The sequence below is a fragment of the Papio anubis genome, unplaced genomic scaffold, assembly GCF_008728515.1.
Source record: "Papio anubis isolate 15944 unplaced genomic scaffold, Panubis1.0 scaffold108, whole genome shotgun sequence".
NCBI lineage: Eukaryota > Metazoa > Chordata > Mammalia > Primates > Cercopithecidae > Papio > Papio anubis.
In genome coordinates this window covers 156,400-175,114 of record NW_022159922.1, presented here as the reverse complement: position 1 = coordinate 175,114, position 18,715 = coordinate 156,400, and the positions used below count along the sequence as shown (strand labels likewise).

Sequence of the window (18,715 nt, the reverse complement as noted above, 5' to 3'; positions counted from 1 at the left end):
TGTCTATTAATGAACACAACATGTACCAGGTGTACCTCATACTTCAAGAGGGGTAAAAGATGACCATCTCAATTCCTGCTCATTAAATAACAGCTCAGCGGCTAATATATAAAGGTAAGTTAAAAAAAAAAAAAAAGATAGCTATTAGTAACAACATTTTTAAAACTTTTTTTATATTTTAATTTTTTGTAGAGACAGTGTCTTGCTATGTTGCCCAGGCTGGTCTTGAACCCCTGGCCTCAAGTGATCCTCCCACATCCTTCCCAGTCCCCAAAGTATTGAGACGACAGGCGTGAGCCACCATGCCTGGCCAGATGTAAATTATAATAACAACAGTACCCCCACTTTTTAAATATTTCCTGTGGGTGGGGCACTGAGCTGCCCAATCTGCATTCTTTTTTTTTTTCTTGAGTCTCGCGCTGTCCCCCAGGCTGGAGTGCAGTGGCGCGTTCTTGGCTCACTGCAAGCTCCACCTCCAGGGTTAATGCCATTCTCCTGCCTCAGCCTCCTGAGTAGCTGAGACTACAGGCGCCCGCCACCACGCCCGGTTAATTTTTTTGTATTTTTAGTAGAGAAAGGGTTTCACCGTGTTCGCCAGGATGGTCTCGATCTCCTGACCTCGTGATCCACCCGCCTCGGCCTCCCAAAGTGCTGGGATTACAGGCGTGAGCCACCGCACCCAGCCCAATCTGTATTCTTTATTGTGCCTTATTTTTACAACCATCATGGAGAATAGGTGCTATTGGCCCCAGTTTACAGATGATGAAGTGTCAAAGGTTTTGTTCAGTTTGTGCAAGGAGGACAGGATCCATGACCGGCTGTCATCTCTCAACCTATCCAGGAGGAAAGAGAAACGAGGCGCCAGCAAAGGTGAAAATAAGACACATTTAATACATCGTGCCTGTGATGTTAATCTCAGGTAGCTTTCTGAAAGAGGCGAGGTTTTGCAGCACCAGTTTTTTCTTTTTTTTCCCCCTTTGAGCAGAGTCTTGCTCTGTTACTCGGGCTGGAGTACAGTGGCATGATCTCAGCTTACTGCAACCTCCGCCTCCTGGGTTCAAGCGATTCTTGTGCCTCAGACTCCCAAGTAGGTGGGACTACAGGTGTGTGCCACCATGCTCAGTTAATTTTTGTATTTTTAGTAGAGATGGGGTTTCACCATGTTGGTCAGGCTGGTCTTGAACTCCTGGCCTCAAGTGATACACCTGCCTTGGCCTCCCAAAGTGCTGGGATTATAGGCGTGAGCCACTGTGCCTGCCCAGCACCAGCTTTTATACTCAGCAATACCCACTTCCAAAATTCTTCTCAAGAGAAATGCAATTCCAAGACACATGGGCCTAAATTCTCTGGTTAGAAACAAAATGTTTTTGAAAATGCTAAATAAAGGGTTACCTGAGTAAAGTGGCAGGGAGGGGGTGCAGGGGGGAAAGAGGGGATTAACAATAAAAGAGCCAACAGCAACAGTGACCTCAGATGGATAAATGGGTCCAGAAGGGGCATGCACAGGCCCAGTGGTGATGGGGAAGCCTGAGGTCATTATCTTACCATTAACTACCTTTCACGAGGCTCTAAGCCAATGGGACTGGTTAAGTGGAATGGGGCCAGGAAGTATGGACTGCAGCCTGAGAAGACCGGGATAGGGGTAGACAGTGCAGTGTGTCTGTTCTAAGGGTGTCAGCTCCCCACCTAGGACAATCTGAGTCCCAGGAGGCTGGCTGTGGAGGGAGCACTTCTTCCCTACATTCCTCTCTTTCCTTCTTTTTCTTAACTTCTACTCCTGTTGCCTAGAGGAAGCCTTCCCTGATCCCTGAAGTTTGGGCACCCTGTGCTAACTCTCTATTGCTCACTCTGTACTAAGTTGCGCATTTTTCTCATCTTCCTTCCCCTGGATTCCGGGACACAGGACCTTGGTCCTACTTTCTGTTGACCCAACAACTACCTTAAGGCCTGGCCTACTGTAACCACTCAGAAAAAGAGTTGTTAAATTAATGTAAGGTGCTCAGTGTCTACCAATTTGCATTAAAGTGTACAGGGGCTGTGGAAGCAACAAGATAACAAAGATAAGATGCAAGCCCTTCATTACAACAATCTTCACTTTAACAAACACATGCCCAACTCTTGATTATGCTGGGTTCTTCCAAGGATGAGTTCATTCCTATGCTTACACCAAGCCCAATTTACTTGGGGAATGAAAAATCGTGTTATTTATTTAGTCTTCCTATTGTACATTTTAAAATCCCTTCTCTGTTTTTATTTCTACAGGTCTGGCAGCTTGTTAAAAATGTCATCTTCTCCCTGCACGGTGAGGAGGGTGGAAAATTTGTGTTTCACCAGCCCTGATAAATAGCGTTATTTGTAAATCAAAGTTAAATGCATGCACAGTGCTGTTCAAACTGAACCTTCTCCTGGCCTTCCTCCATGTCTGAACTGAAGAAAAAAAATTATAGAATATCCTCATGGCTTCTGCAATGACAAACCCTGCACCAGTCCAAAAAGCAATGACTCCCTCTCCCTGCACAGAAAATTGAGCTCGAACCAATGTTCTGACCACTTCCCTTCTTGATCCAAGATATCCTTTCCAGCAAGACCAGCCTGGATCAGGTCTTGGATTAGAGGGATATTTCGCATTCCTACTATTCTCACCCCCAGGGCAGGCACTGTGCAGAGCCTGTCCTGTGTCCTGCATTCTTGTCAGTGCTTAATCCTTTTGTCTGGCCCCTGCACTTAAGTGATTATAAAATATCTTGAGAATCCAATGACAGTTTACGGAAGGTCAGCTGGTGCCACCAACCTCACCTTCCCATTTCCTCTCCCACCACTGCATCACTAGCCTCTGCCTTGTGACTTTGACAGTCAGGGCTGCCACCTCACTCCTGAGCCGCTGGTACCGAATACACAAACAAGACCTCAGAACTCTGTGTAGGCTGACATAGCACATTCTCAAAAAATTCTAGAACACCCAACTTACTATGAATGCTGCATGAAGCTAGTTGTCTATGCAAAGTTTAATCATTCCCATCCGGGTATGTGAATGCATAAATGTATAGATACATGGCTGTATCCATGGGACATAAAATTTGGGTTACGGTTGAAGATTTGATGCCACATGTTACTGATTTACAGGATTATCTTTGCATGAAGGTTGGGTCCTTAGGGATTGGAGAGGCCCACAAGTCTAGATTCTGCCATTTCCTTTGGCAGAAGTACAACAGTGCCCTGGGGAAGATGGTCTGTGGAGCTGAGTCACCTCTCCCTCCTCCTCCTCCAGCTGGCCATGCTTCCCACAGTTCCTTTGAGAAGCAGATAGAGCTAGCTAGCTCCCTGGCACTCTCATTCTGGAAAGAGGCTGTGGGACAGAAAGAAAATTTAAGCACTGGATTGAGGAGAGGTGGACCAGATGGCCCAAAGGATGCCTTCACGCCCTGACATTTACTCACTGGACAAAGGAGTACTGAGCAGGCCCTACATGTCAGGTAGCACTCTGAGCACTGGGATGCCATGAAGCAAGAGTCCTCCAGGAGCTGCTCATTCATGGATTTTACAATTCAGTGGCAACCAGAGTCTCCTCACACCCCTCTTCCTATACCTCCTTAAACCCTTTTCTCCTTCAGCTCAAGCATGCACGAACAGAGCAACAGAAACCATACTCCGCTTCTTACTAGTTTTAAACAGAACGAGTTCAATCGTATCTTCCTACAGTCCATAGTCTATAGAGCAGCCAAAGACACCTTTCAAATGTCACCCCCAGTCTGAACACCCTCCAAGGGCTCCTCCTGGCACGCAGAATAATATTCATGCCCTACACCCTGGCCGACTGGGTCCCATGAGGACTGGCCTCTGCCCACATCTCTGACTGCCCCATCCTCAGTCACCATCTACAGCTACAAAGTCCTGCTCTCAATTTCTTGGCAGAGAATGCTAACTTCCATCTCTTGCACTTGCACTTGCTGTGCCCTCTGCCTGGAATTCCTCTCCAGGATCTCTCTCAAGCTGCCTATAAGCATTCAAATAGCCCCTTCTCAGAGAGGCCAGCACAGACCAACTGGTGCTACGTCCACTCCCTTTCTGTTGCCCTGTTTCATCTCTGTCCTGGCATTTACCAAGGTCAGAATTCACACGTGTTTGTTTTACTGGCTTACCTTCTTTCTCCCCAAATGTAATATATACTTAATGAGAGAAGGAGCTTTCCTGTGCTTATTCACCACTGTGACCCCAGACCCTGTACTATGCCTGGCCCACAGTAATCTTTCAGGAAATATTTGTTGAACCTATGTCAGATTATTCAATACTCACCCCATTCCTCATGGGTTTATAAAGCCCAGGTCATAAAGTGTCCGAACTGCTGGCAATGTTTGCAGGGATAATTCATGTGACAATTTTCTAAAAGGATATGGAGAAGTTTTCTTTCATCTTTGTTTTATACAACGCTAGCCTTCTCTCTCTAGTTAATGGTATGATTCTTCAAGTTCTCTAAATGCCACCTGCTATGAAAGCAAGAGCCCATTAAAAATGCCTGTAGAAGAAATTTCTTAAAGAAAGAGCATCTTTAGAGATGTTTATGTAAAGTGATACAATGAAACCCTGCACAAATTAATAACTAAAGCATTTATGAATATTAGGAAGGATGAGGCAAAAATTTTCTTGGAACAGTTTTTGTACATATGAGGTAAAACGTAGAAGATGTCGAAGGCCTGGCATTGTTATGCTTCTTTCGCCTCTTCTTTGACTCCCAAATTGTTATGGCATATACCCAAAATCCATCTATTGCTTCAGAAGTATAGATCATTTTCCAAAAGAAGCATCTGGAATAACTAATTTGTTACCAAAGCCAGTGATTAAACACACATGATACCATGGGGCTGAACGGCCGGCCATGAGTCCCAGTTTTCCATTGTATTAGGTTTCAGCTATTAACCAATCAGTCTGCTTTTAGAGTATGAATTTGTGTAATGTAGATGGCTCAGAACTCTTGGCTATGGGGCCCTTAATAGGAGAGCATTTCTGTCACATGGAATGTCTTGTTGCTTGGTTTCCATTAAGGTATCTTGGCTTTTAAATAAACTGTCAAGTAAAACTTGGCATCAAAACACAAAGTGAGTAACTTCCTTTGTTGAGTCGCTGACAGCTCCGCTGTGTGTCAGATAGATAGCTGCTAAGAGTCAGCTCCAAAGGCGACTGCAGCCTCTTTGGAAGGATGCTGATATCACAAACTGCTTTCCTCAGGATTAAGGCTAAGCAAAATTTAGGGATAATCTTTATGGAAAGGTAACCCAGCAACGGCCAGTCGGCCATATCCCTCTCCACAAGTGTTGGTTTTGGAATTAGAAAAGTTTTGGAGGTGCGAAAACATAATTGGAAAACTTTTTTTCCCTGCTTAAAGGGCTAATTGATTTCACAGGTGTTTAATTATCATTTGCTGTGAGATAATACCTTGTAGTGCCATAAAAAATGGATTTAATTTTCAAGTGCTTGCAAAACCATTTCCAAAGCCAAGTCAGAGCTAAAGCTAGATAACTGTTCTATAAATCAAACACACTGCCTCCTTTCTTTGAAATTTTTAATACTTGGGGATAATGATATCTGACAACCTTGAAACTAACATGAAAAGGATTTTTCTGCCAAGTGCCAAAAGTCAACCATTGGAGCATTTCAGGCAGTTTGGTTCATTAACAGTGACTCAGGCAGCCTCAGGACCCTGCCTGCGGGCTTCCAAAACACCCCAAAGGTAAGAGCATTGGTGTGTGTCAAGACACAATATTATCTACCAAGATCAAATGGTCATATATCCAATAAGGTCTACAGAAAAACAGAAAGAAACCCCAAACCACCCTTCGCACAAAAAACTGCCTGGAAACAACAGTAACTCTCTAAGCTCAAACTAAGAGTCCTGGAACTTAGAAAGTAGAGATGTTTCAACTTGATCAAGGGACGCTTTCCTATCTTATGCTTAAGGCACAACACTTGTGCTTTCTGTAATAACAAGGGAGGGAATCATAAAATCAAACAAATGTTAACAGCGGGAAGGCACCACAAAGATCATCCAGTCCAAATATCCAGATGAAAAAAAGCAGCCAGGAGAGGTCAAGTAACTTACCCAAGATATCACCAGGGGCAGAACCAAGATAAAAAGAATAATTCTGAGTGAGCAGAGAAAGAAAAAGAAAGCTTGAAAATAGATTTAGAGTCCCATTCTCACCCAAAATCTAAAAATATAAGGAAGAATTTTTAAAAAGACAAAAAAAAAAAAAAAAAAAAAGTGAGGTTTCATTCTGTAAGAGGAGTGGCTATTTCTTCAACAGAGCCCAGTTTCCACAGAAGTGCTTAAGCAGCCTTAAATAACTGCTTGGGGGTTTTAGTTAGTGCCACGTTTCGGATTTTTTTTTTTTTTCTCTCCAACTTCTATTCAGAAGCTGCTGAAATCCTACCACGTTCCATTAGATTAAGTGTGCTTAAATGATTTAAGAAAGCAGCGTAACTTAGCTAGACACACACACGCACGCATGCATACACACACACACACACCCCATTATTTAATTTATTTAATGCCTGTGTATGGAGGGTGCATGCACCCCAAACCACTGTATAACAAAGATTTCTGGGCAGTTCAGGTTGGCCTTCGCAGTGCTGGATAAAATAATATACAGCAATATGCAGTATAATTGGTGCCATTCTTGGGCACTGTGTTTGGGTCCTGGTAGTAAAAGTCTGGGCCAAAGTCATGTGGGCTGAAAGGGCAGAGGACAACGTGGGCCCCAGTATAGTCTGAAAAGAGTTGGAATGGAAGGGCATCCCTAGGGACTGGCTTAGGATTGCAATGAAACTCCTTCAATGAATAAAAATGGTGGCAAAACTCTAGCTAACATTTATTGAGAACTTATTACATGCCCAACTCTCTGCAAAGCACTTTATGTCCATTTGGCCATTTGCTCTTCCAACAATCCTATGAAGTAAGTAGAGTTATAGCTCCCATTTTGTAGAAGAGGAAATTGAGGATCACCCCTAATTTGTCTAAATTCACTTAATACGCAGGTGGGTAGAATTTGAACTGAGGCATTGTGACTTCAGGTCCTAAGTTATTGTACACAATTGCACACTGCCTCCTTTCCATAATGCTTTTTGGAGATGTCCCATTGGCTAGCTAAATGAGCTGTGTCATCAGGGACACCATGAGAACCACTATGAAATGCACTGGACTAAGTTATGTCTTCTAACCAAAGACGTGCCTGGCATGGGGAAAGAGCTTTTATGTGGCTCTGAATAAGAGATAATATCTTTCCCAGGGTCCGCTCCATCTCACACATTACTTCCAGGTCTTGGGGACTTGATAGAGCAGGTGAAAAATAAATTCCTGTTCATTTGCTATATTTATCTAAGCCAGGACCACCAATGGAACATAGAAACTTCAAGACCTCTTCCTAAGACTTTATATGATTTTTAGTTTCCCAATCCATCGTGAGGCTTTGGTGCCAAGACCCATAACATGACTTTTAGTTCCCTAATAAGCTTGTGGAGTCTCTACTATGTGTGCAGATCTTTAAGGTCATATGGACAAAATTGGGAAGATACATAAAACAAATACTGTAGGAGACAATGAGATTTCATTCATTCATCCATCCATCCATTTACCAATAGCACTTATTATGTACCTACTGAGCACCAGGCATTCTATTGTCAGGATACAATGGTGGGCCAAATAAAAAATCCTTGCTGTGATGTAGACTAAATCCATAGAATGGTTTGCAAAACAAAGGTTAGGACTCCACGCTGCCTGGAAAAATGAGTGTGATTAAAGACTGGATGTCTGAGGCCGGGCGTGGTGGCTCACATCTGTGATCCCAGCACTTGGGGAGGCTGAGGAAGGCAGATCATTTGAGGTCAGGAGTTCAAGACTGGCCTGGCTAACATGGTGAAACCCTCTCTCTACTAAAAATACAAAAATTAGCTGGGTATAGTGGTGTGCACCTGTAATCCCAGCTACTCGGAAGGCTGAGGCAGGAGAATCATGTGTCTGGATGGATAAGCACTGTCATTCAGTTAAACACATTGATCATATCAGAGCATTCCATATTCCACATACCTGCTAAGCAATAACTAAGGCAACAGACGTTGATCCATGTTACAGACACTAAAGTTGCATCAGAAAAGAGCCTTAACAACTTGATTAGAGTTAATGAAAGATACTTAAAGTTGTTCTAGTTCATCTTATCTGCTCTTCCCTGGAGACCTGGCAACTCACCTTTTTAGCACTTATTTATAAGCCCCTCTCCTATTACCGCAAAATTCTACAGACTCTGTAGAAATGGTGCTGAGTCTCTAAATAATCACATTTTCATGGTAATTAAAAGCCAAATTCCCTAACTCCCTAAATGCTATGAGCAGCTTGAATGCCTGTGTTTTGTCCTAACATTGAGCATCTCTAGGGTGAAGGAAAACCATGATAGAAAATACTGAAATGACTTAATTGCAGAAAAAGGCAGCCTTATGATGAAGTAGCAGTGAGCTTCTGCCGGGATGGCACAGCCAGGGGAGGAAGCTGCTCACAGGAGGAACGCCCAGGAGCCCTGGCCTCTGCCCTTCTTCAAGTACTGACTACTGTGAGGCCTGGGCCGAGGTCCTGCAGGCCAGGAGAAGCCCTGAGATGACATCTTTCTGCTATGGTGACAAGTCCTTCCCGTTGATTCTAATAGTTGTTAAGGTAAGAGAGGTAAACAAGGGAATTTAAGTTATTAATGCATTAGTTTGAATTGGAGCTGGGAACAAAGGAAAAGCCACAACTTGGCTTCATCCAGCAAAGACACTATTTTCATCCATCTGTCTCCTAGACTAATTTAGGGATTACAGGACCTACCCAGGAAGCTCCGATGCAGCAAAGTAAAGATCATATTGTGAGGGCAGACGAGGCCAAACCATTGCCACCTCTATCTTTAAGGCTGCTAATCTCTTAGAAAAAACTGGAAGAAAAAGTTGGAAAGGGCAGTAGGGGGAGAAGACACACACACACACACACACACACACACACACACACACACACACCTATTTAAAGACCACCAAATACGTTTTTCATCTTTAAATCAAAGTCCTGCATAGAAAAAGAAAGCTGCTGGTAAGCGTTAAAGGAAAGACTTGTGGCCAATAATACGAAACATGTTTATAAAACAGTACCTTAACATGTAGAAATAACAATGATAATGATGATATAACAGCCACACTGTTGAGAGCACACTCATGCACCAAGCACCATGCTAATTACATGCAGTATCGCGTTCTAAGTGTCACAATCTGTAACACTAATACTATGGTCCCATTTCACCGCTGCACACCAAGGTTGACAGAAGTGTGATAATTTTCCCAGAGTTATATAGCCAGAGAAGCATAACTAGAACCTGAACATAGCCCTCTGAATGTGAAGTAGATGCTGCTGAACTTCACTTGCATTGTTTGCCAGTAGTTTTGATGTCATACAGAGAAATAGGTATAAACGAAATCTTTCAAAGTAATGAGCACTGAAAATATTTTGGTTCCCACTGCAATGAGTAATTCAAATAATGAACCACTAACCCTTAAAACACAGAACTTATATGTATGCTATGCTGATATTAAAATGGCTTGTTTATAGGTTTTCTGATTGCTGCATTCTGGGTAAGATAAAGCAGTCATATCCTCTCTCTCCTTTGCTTTGACAGGATGCTAAGCACATGTAAAGTTGTCGGAAATCATCTTGAACCTAAAAAACCAAACTAAGTGGCAGGTCTGCTCAGCTAGTTGTAAATATGGGCATAGCTTCACTTTACTGCACTTTGCAGATCTTGAGTTTTTGTTTTTGTTTTTAACAAATTGAAGGTCTATGGCAACCCTAAGCAAGTCTGTCGGCATCATTTTTCCAACAACATGTGCTCAGTTTCTGTCTCTGTATCACATTTTGGTAATTCTCATAATATTTCAAAACTTTTATTGTTATTGTATCTGTTAGGGTGATTTGTGATCAATGCTCTTTGATATGTTACTACTGTAATTGTTTTGGGATGTCACAAAACTCACCCATATTAAGATGGTGAACTTGAAAAATGTGTGTGTTCTGACTACGCTACCAACCAGCCATTTCCCCTGTCTCTCTCTCTCTTTGGGCCTCCTTGTTCCCTGAGACACAAAAATATTGAAATTAGGCCAATTAATAACCCTACAATGGCCTATAAGTGTGCAAGTGAAAGGAAGAGTCACACATCTCTCACTTTATTTACTTAGAGACGGAGTCTTGCACTGTCACTCTGGCTGTAGTGCAATGATGTGATCTCGGCTCGCTGCAACCTCCGCCTCCCAAGTTCAAGCGATTCTCCTGCCTCAGCCTCCTGAGTGGTTGGGATTACAGGCACCCAGCACCATGCCTGGATAATTTTTTGTATTTTTAGTAGATATGGGGTTTCACTATGTTGGCCAGGCTGGTCTCGAACGCCCGACCTCAGGTGATCCACCTGCTTCGGCCTCCCAAAGTGCTGGGATTACAGGCTTGAGCCACTGCAACTGGCCACATCTCTCACTTGAAATCAAAGGCTAGAGGTTATTAAGCTTAGTGAAGAAGGAATGTTGAAAGGCACAACAGGTTGAAAGCTATGCCTCTCATGCCAAACAGCCAAGTCATGAATGCAAAGGAAAAGTTCTTGAAGGAAATTAAAAGGGTTACTCCAGTGAACACATGAATGATAAGAGGGAGAAACAGCTATATTACTGGTTTGGAAGAAGTTTTAGTGGTCTGCCTAGAACAGCAAACCATACACAACATTCCCTTAAGTCAAAGCATAATCCAGAGTAAGGCTTTTTCAATTTTATGATGACTGAGAGAAATGTGGAAGATGCAGAAGAAAAGTTTGAACCTAGCAGAGGTTGGTTCATGAGGCTTTAAAAAAAGAAGCTGTTTCCATATCATAATAGTGCAAGGTGAAGCAGCGAGTACTGATCTAAAAGCTGCAGCAAGTTATCCATCAGATCATTGATGAGGTGGCTATATGAAACAACAGACATGCAATGTGAATGAAACAGCCTTATACTGGAAGAAGATGCCTTCTATGACTTTCACAGCTAGGGAAGAGAAGTCGATGACTGGTATAAAAGTTTGGAAGGACAGGTTGACTCTCTTGTAAGAGGCTAATGCAGTTGGTGACTTGAAGTTGAAGCCAATGCTCATTTACCATTCCAAAAATCCTAGGACCCTTGAGAATTAACTTAAAAGCTGTATCTTTAGCTTTAAAGCTAAATCTACTCTGCCTGTGCTCTATAAATAGATGGAACAACAAAGCCTAGATGACAGCACATCTGTTTACAGCATGGTTAACTGAATATTTTAAGCCTACTGTTGAGACCTACAGCTTAGAAAGAAAAATTTCTTTCAAAATATTGCTGTTCATTGACAAGGCACCTAGTTACCCAAGAGCTCTAATGGAGATGTGTAAGATTAATGTTGTTTTCATGCCTGCTAACACAACATCCATTCTGCAGCCAATAGATCAAGAAGTAATTTGGGGCCCAGGCACAGTGGCTAATGCCCGTAATCCTGGCAATTTGAGAGGTCAAAGTGGGAGCACTGCTTGAGGCCAGGAGTTCAAGACCAACCTGGGCAACGTAAGACCTCATCTCTACAATCAAAAAATTCAGCCAGACTAGGCATGGTGGCTCACACCTATAATCCTATATAATTCTAGCACTTTGAAAGGCCATGGCAGGAGGATTGCTTGAGCCCAGGAGTTCGAGACCAGCTTGGGCAACATGGCAAGACTCCCCACCGACAAAAAAAAAAAAAAAAAACTCCCACATGGCAGCATGCTCCTGTAGTCCCAGATATTCAGGAAGCTGAGGCAGGAGGGTCACTTGAGACCAGGAGTTTGTGGTTACAGTGACCTATGACAGCACCACTGCACTCCAGCTTGGTCAATAGAACAAAACTGACTCAAAAAAAAACAACAACAGTAATTTTATCAAGTATTGTTACTTTAAAAATACATTTTATAAGGCTATAGTGATTCCTCTGATGGATCTGGCAAAGTTAATTGAAAACCTTTTGGAAAGGATCCTAGATGCCATAAAGAACATTCATGATTCATGGGAGAAGGTCAAAATATCAACATTATTGGGAGTTTGGAAGAAGTTGATTCCAACCTTCATAGATGACTCTGTGGGGTTCGGGACTTCAGAAGAAGTCACTGCAGATATGGTAGGAATAGCAAGAGATCTAGAATTAGAAGTGGAGCCTGAAGATGTGACTGAATTGCAGCAATCTGATAAAACTTGAATGGATGAGGAATTGCTTCTTATGGATGAGCAAATAAAGTGGTTTCTTGAGATGGAATCTACTCCTGATGAAGATGCTTTGAACATTGTTGGAATGATAACAAAGGACTTGGAATATTACATAAATTTAGTTGACAAAGCAGTGGCAGGGGTTGAGAGGATTGAGTCCAACTTTGAAAGAAGATCTACTGTAGGTAAAATGCTATCAAACAGCATTGAATTCTACAGAGAAGTCTTTCATGAAAGGTTAGAGTCAATTGTTGCCGCAAACTCCACTGTTGCCTTATTTTAAGAAACTGCCAGCCAGGCACAGTAGCTCATGTCTGTAATCCCAGCACTTTGGGAGGCTGAGGCAGGCAGATCATTTGAGGTCAGGAGTTCGAGATCAGCCTGGCCAGCATGGTGAAACCTCATCTCTTCTGAAACAAACAAACAAACAAAAATTAACTGGACATGATGGCATATGCCTGTAGTCCCAGCTACCTTGGAGGCTGAGGCAGGAGAATGACTTGAACCTGGGAGGCAGAAGTTGCAGTAAGCTGAGATTGCGCCATTGCACTCCAGCCTGGGTGACAGGGCAAGACAAAAAAAAAAAAAGAAAAGAAAAGAACAGAAGAAAGAGAGAGAGAGAGAGAGAGAGAGAGAGAGGGAGAGAAAGAAAGAAATTGCCACAGCTACTCTCACTTTCAGCAACCACCACTTGATCAGCCAGCAGCCATCAACAAGGCAACACCCTTCACCGGCAAAATGATTATGACTCACCAAAGGCTCAGATGATCACAAGTACTTTTTAAGCAGTATTTTTAAATTAAGGTATATATATTGAGGTTTTTAAAGACATGTTATTGCATGCCTAATAGACTACAGTATAGTGTAAATATGACTTTTATATGTACTGGAAACCTGGAAAAAAAATCATGTGATTTGCTTTATTGTGCTCTTTGTTTTATTTTCACGGTCTGGAAGCAAACACACATCTCTGAGGTGTGTCTTATAACTTAGTGTTCAAAAACAGAGGCACAAAACCCAGCCACTAGTTCAAAACCTTCCCTTTGGGAGGCTAAGTGGAGACTGTAGCAACTACACAATATAAATGTATTTTTAAAAGAAGAAAACAGTAATTGAGAGATGATTTCATGATCTTCTCACTACTCCTGATTTGGAAATCTGGAGAGTGTGGTATGGGCATGAGGGGGATTCTTCTAGATGGGTATGTTAGGTAAATCCTTGTAGGGTAGTACAAGTTAAAGATATAAAACACCCAACTGAATGCATGTTCATGATGTATACACATATATTGTTTGTGGGTTTTTCCATCATAAGCAAGAGCCAGAAGAAAAATACTCAACAGTGAAATGTGCCTAGTAACCTTATTCTTCTGAGATATTACTGTCTATTGTGTTACTTTCGAAGCTTTTTGGTTTTACTGAACATATATTTTGATTATATGCATATACATACTACTTAACATCTTTTCAACATGAAAAGTGTCCATCAATGGATGACTGGATTAAATAAATTGTGGTATGTATGTATATACCATGGGATACTAACTCAGCCATGCACACACACAGAATGAAAATGAGGCTGGGCACAGTGGCTCACGCCTGTAATCCCAGCACTTTGGGAGGCTGAGGTGGGCAGATCACTTGAGGTCAGGAGTTCGGGAACAGCCTGGCCAACATGATGAAACCCCGACTCTACTAAAAATACAAAAATTAGCCGGACATTGTGGTGGGCACCTGTAATCCCAGCTATCCGGGAGGCTGAGGCAGGAGAATCGCTTGAACCTGGGAGGCGGAGGTTGCAGTGAGCCAAGATCATGCTACTGCACTCCAGACTGGTCAACAGAGCAAGACTCTTGTCTCAAAAAATAAATGAAAGAAAATGAAATCATGTCTTTTGTAGCAACATGGGTGCCACTGGAGGCCATTATTCTAAGTGAAATTACTCAGAAAGAGAAAACCAAAAACTGCATCTTCTCACTTAGAAGTGGGAGCTCAACAGTGGGTATACATGGACATACAGAGTGAAAGAACAGACACTGGAGACTCCTCAAGGTGGGAGGGTGGAAGGGGGATGAGAGAAGAAATCTACCTATTGGGTACAATGTCCACTATTCAGATGATGGGCAAACTGAAAGCTCAGCCTCCGCCACTATGCAATATGTCCATGTAGGACAACTGCACTTGTGCCCCCTAAATCTATTTCAAATAATTGGTGATTCAGTATGTCCTTTGTAAAGGAAAGATTATCTATTACATAGATAATCTTTGCCAGGGACTATCTGCAGCTACAAATCAGAGAATCACAAGCAGTATCCTTGTGGCAGATATATTTGGTTTAGTTCCTACTAAATCTAAACATTTTTCTTAACTCAATTGGCAACATTTTCAAATCATGAGATTTCATGCCAAAATCCAGATTTCAGGCATCTCATGAAAAATGGGAAGATCTGGTAGCACTGGACCTGCTGGACTCCCTTATGGCAAATTAGCAGAAGCTGAGCTGGCTTGATTCATTTATTACATCACTTACCTGACCCCTGTAGGCACCTGAGTTAGTAACCCCTGGTCTACAGGTAAAGAGGCTAAAGGTCAGATACAACTCATCTCAGATGCTGGAAGCAGCTTTCTTAGTCCAAATAAGCAGCTGTCATTAGTCCAAATAGGGACTAACAATTTGACTTCAATATGAAATGTTTTATGTGGGCTATAAAATTATCCAAACTTGACACAGGACACTTTGAGCTTCTTTCCAAATCATCTGGCCTTCATCTACCCACTGGAACTATTACTCTGCTGAGTCCTCATGGAAACATACCTTTCAGCCCTAACAATGAGACCACAGACATCTACATCCCCAATGCAACAACAGCTAAAATGCAGCAGAATGTCAGAAATGCTACCCACTTAGCTCTTGGTTGACAGGCCCCACTGAGCATCCTTTGTGAAGTCCGTTTACTAGCTAATTCATAATTTACACAGGGCATTCAGACATAGAAGCTAAGATATAAAACATTTATCAACACAGGAACCAGTTTATCATTTTAAAATAATTATGTTTCTTTAAGTAAGCTGATAAAGTCTATCTTCTCCAATTTACTTACTGAGCCTTATAGGCAATTTAAGTCCCGATTTTAGGGGGTATGTATGAAAGGAGAGCATGGAAATGCCATCTGCTCCCTAAAGTTTCTTTTTTTTCTTTTTTTCTTTTTTTTTTTTTTTGAGACAGAGTCTTGCTCTGTCACCCAGGCTGGAGGGCAGTGGTACGATCTTGGCTCACTGCAACCTCTGCCTCCCAGGTTTAGGTTGTTCTTGTGCCCCAGCCTCCTGAGTAGCTGGGATTACAGATACATGCCACCACACCCAGCTACTTTTTGTACTTTTTAGTAGAGACAGGGTTTCACCATGCTGGCCAGGTTATCCTCGAACTCCTGACCTTAAGTGATCCACCCACCTCAGCCTCCCAAAGTGCTGGGATTAGAGATGGGAGCCACTGCACCCGGCCTTGAAGTTTTTGTCTTAAAAACCCAGATCCTTAAGAGAAGACCAAAAAATGGTTGTGGTGCTCATATCTCTGAGACATCTTGCAGAGAAGGTAATCTCTAAATGATGCAAATCTGGTGAACATAATGTACACAGCAGACAAACCAAATGGTGAAAACTGATGTTAAACTATAAATTTCAAGCCGCGGACATTAGTGTGAAACTTTACAGCTTCAAACTTTCAAAACCCACACAACAGAATTTGTACAATACTGATGAAAATTTAGACACTAGAGATGTTCAATCATGCGCTCTGTAAACAAATCACACTTTATGGTTAATTTTGTTGCCAGCAGGATAATAAAGTATGATACAAACTCTAGCACAGTCTCAGCTGCTATTCACCAGTCTGAATGGACAGTGTTAATTGTACAGGGCATTATGATCATTAAGAATGCAACCATGCAATTTAACCAGTAGATGGGGCACATCCACATGGCAAACGTCCTCACTGAACCAGCCAGTTGGGAAAGAATAGGCCCTGCTTCCTCCTCTATAGCCCCCTACCAAAGAGTTAAAGAGATACCCAAATGTGGAAGGTGAGGCTGCACCTCATCTCTAAAAGAGGTATTTGATTATTTCCTTAGCTTCTCTTTCATTCCTATGACAATGTAAATAAAAGGGGTGGAGACTGGTGGGATTAGGAGGGATCAGGGTTGACCACCTCAGAAGGGAGAAATATATTGAATCCACTCTATAAAAGCACCTCCTTCAGTAGTCAGTGAGTCACTCATTCTTACTGTGGACCAATGTTTACTGAGTGCTCACTCCATCCAGGCACTGCTGGAATTGGATGTTAGATCTACAGTGGGGAATCAGACAGGAATGGGATGTGGTCCGTGGAGACTGTGGCTTGCAAATGCAAGTCATCTGTGGCTACAAATTGTGACACGGAACTAAACAGGTGGGCATGAGAATGCTTATGGGTGGACGGTAGCATCTCAGTGAAGATGGGGTGCTCAGAAATGCCCTCTCTGAAGAAGTGACACTGAAACTGAGGGCTGAGGACAGAAGAGAAGCCAGCTCCCTAAAAGGGGCTGTGGGAAGAATAATTCGGGAAATGGAAAGCGTGTATGCAGGGCCCCAAGTTGCAACATTCTGGACACACTCAAGGAACAATGGAAACTAAGCCAGTCCAGGTGGGAGTGGTGGAGGTGTTGGCAGAGGAAGGAAGGGAAGTGATATGGTCAAAGGTATTTGACTGACAGGGCAGTGGGCGTTGTTAGCTTTGATGCATACTCATGTACTCCACAGAAAACACAAACACAAAATTATATGGTGCTTATTTTTCCAGATGCTATTTTAAACTTTTTACATATACAACCTTCACTTATTTCTCACAATAACTCTAAAAGGCAAGTCCTATTAGTATCATCCTCTTTTTACAGAGCAGAAAACAAGTACACAGAGAGGATAAGTGACTTGCCCCCAGACACACAGCTACTATGCACTAGAGGCCAGATTGGAACCGTAGTGGTCTGACTCCGAAGTGCATGCTCTTAACTTCTATATTCTCAGAAGCACTGTTTTATTTCAAAGTGACTCTGTATATTTTGATATCAGTATGTTAAGTCTAGGGCTTTTTTTTTTTTTTTTTTTTTTTTTTGCATTTTGGTTGTTTGTTGTTGTGACACTTTTGTATTGCTTTGGTTTTGCTGGCAGATGGCTGATGTGGGCCAAATAAGAAATCTACAATTTGGCACAGAGTACATGACTAGACAGACTTATCATATGTCCTGATAATCAAGCACAATTGTGTACCCCCACCTTTGCTAGACGCCAGTTTCCTCATGAGTCTGGGTTCTGTACATGGACTCCCCAAAGGACAGTAAATCAGCGCACTAGATATCTCTGCAAAGTTTCCAGCAGATGCTTGCCCTGTGCTTACCCTGCCCGGCTCCAGATGGCTCCACATCCGGCTCCTTCCTCTCACGGGCACTTCAGATATGTCAGTAACGCAGGCTGAGGAAGAAGGTGGAAGGAGCAGAGCTAACGTAGTTCTTTAAGAAGCCCCGCAGAGCCCAGCGGTATTTTATATATGCATATGAGGAGCCCTAAGCCCAGTCAGCATAAATCACTGCAAGCTTTTACTACCTGGACCCAATTTTCAAAAGGATGAAGTTGTTTACATGTTGCAGAAAAGGTTTCTGCTACCAGTTAACCCATCACCTGCTGTAATTCATTCCAACCTCTTCCATAGGCAACAGGTTGTATGGAATTTTCCTGCACTGACATATTAGCAAGACAATTCTATACCTACTCTCTCCTCTCAAAAGGGAGAGGAGCAATGCTGAGAAATAGGTACCAGCAAAAACATGTTAAGAAAAATTTTTAAAGCACGTATTGCAAATCAACAACAAAAACACAAAAATTGGAAAAATTTTTAAAAAGACTTAATTCTTTCCCAGACTAAGGAACAAGTTTACACACTTTTCTTTCTCCCTAAATTAAAAGTATCCTTGACCTTATCCAGTGATTTACACACACAGCACTGTCACTAAGTTTTGCATGCCTTTTATTGGGACAGTCTAGACCAGGGTATTCAATCTTTTGGCTTCCCTCGGCCAGAATGCAAGAAGAAGGATTGTCTTGGGCCACACATAAAATACACTAACACTAACGATAGCTGATGATCTTTAAAAAAAAAAATTGCCGGCCCCAGTGGCTCACACCTGTAATCCCAGCACTTTGGGAGGCCGAGGCGGGCAGATCACAAGGTCAGGAGATCAAGACCATCCTGGCTAACATGGTGAAATCCCATTTCTACTAAAAATACAAAAAAATTAGCCAGGTGTGGTGGCGGGCGCCTGTAGTCCCAGCTACTCGGGAGGCTGAGGCAGTTGATTGGCGTGAACCCAGGAGGTGGAGTTTGCACTGAGTCGAGATTG

At 42.4% G+C, this 18,715-nt stretch overlaps 1 protein-coding gene across 1 annotated transcript in view; it reads right to left on the bottom strand.

The window, feature by feature from the left end:
• Window positions 1-17,734, bottom strand: part of LOC116272456 (exostosin-1-like) — a 64,944-nt gene extending 47,210 nt beyond the window's left edge. Inside the window, exon 1 of the mRNA XM_031661219.1 lies at window positions 17,716-17,734. The gene's annotated coding sequence lies outside the window, so the exon portion shown is untranslated. The remainder of the gene's footprint in view (window positions 1-17,715) is intronic.
• Window positions 17,735-18,715: the final 981 nt, after the last annotated feature.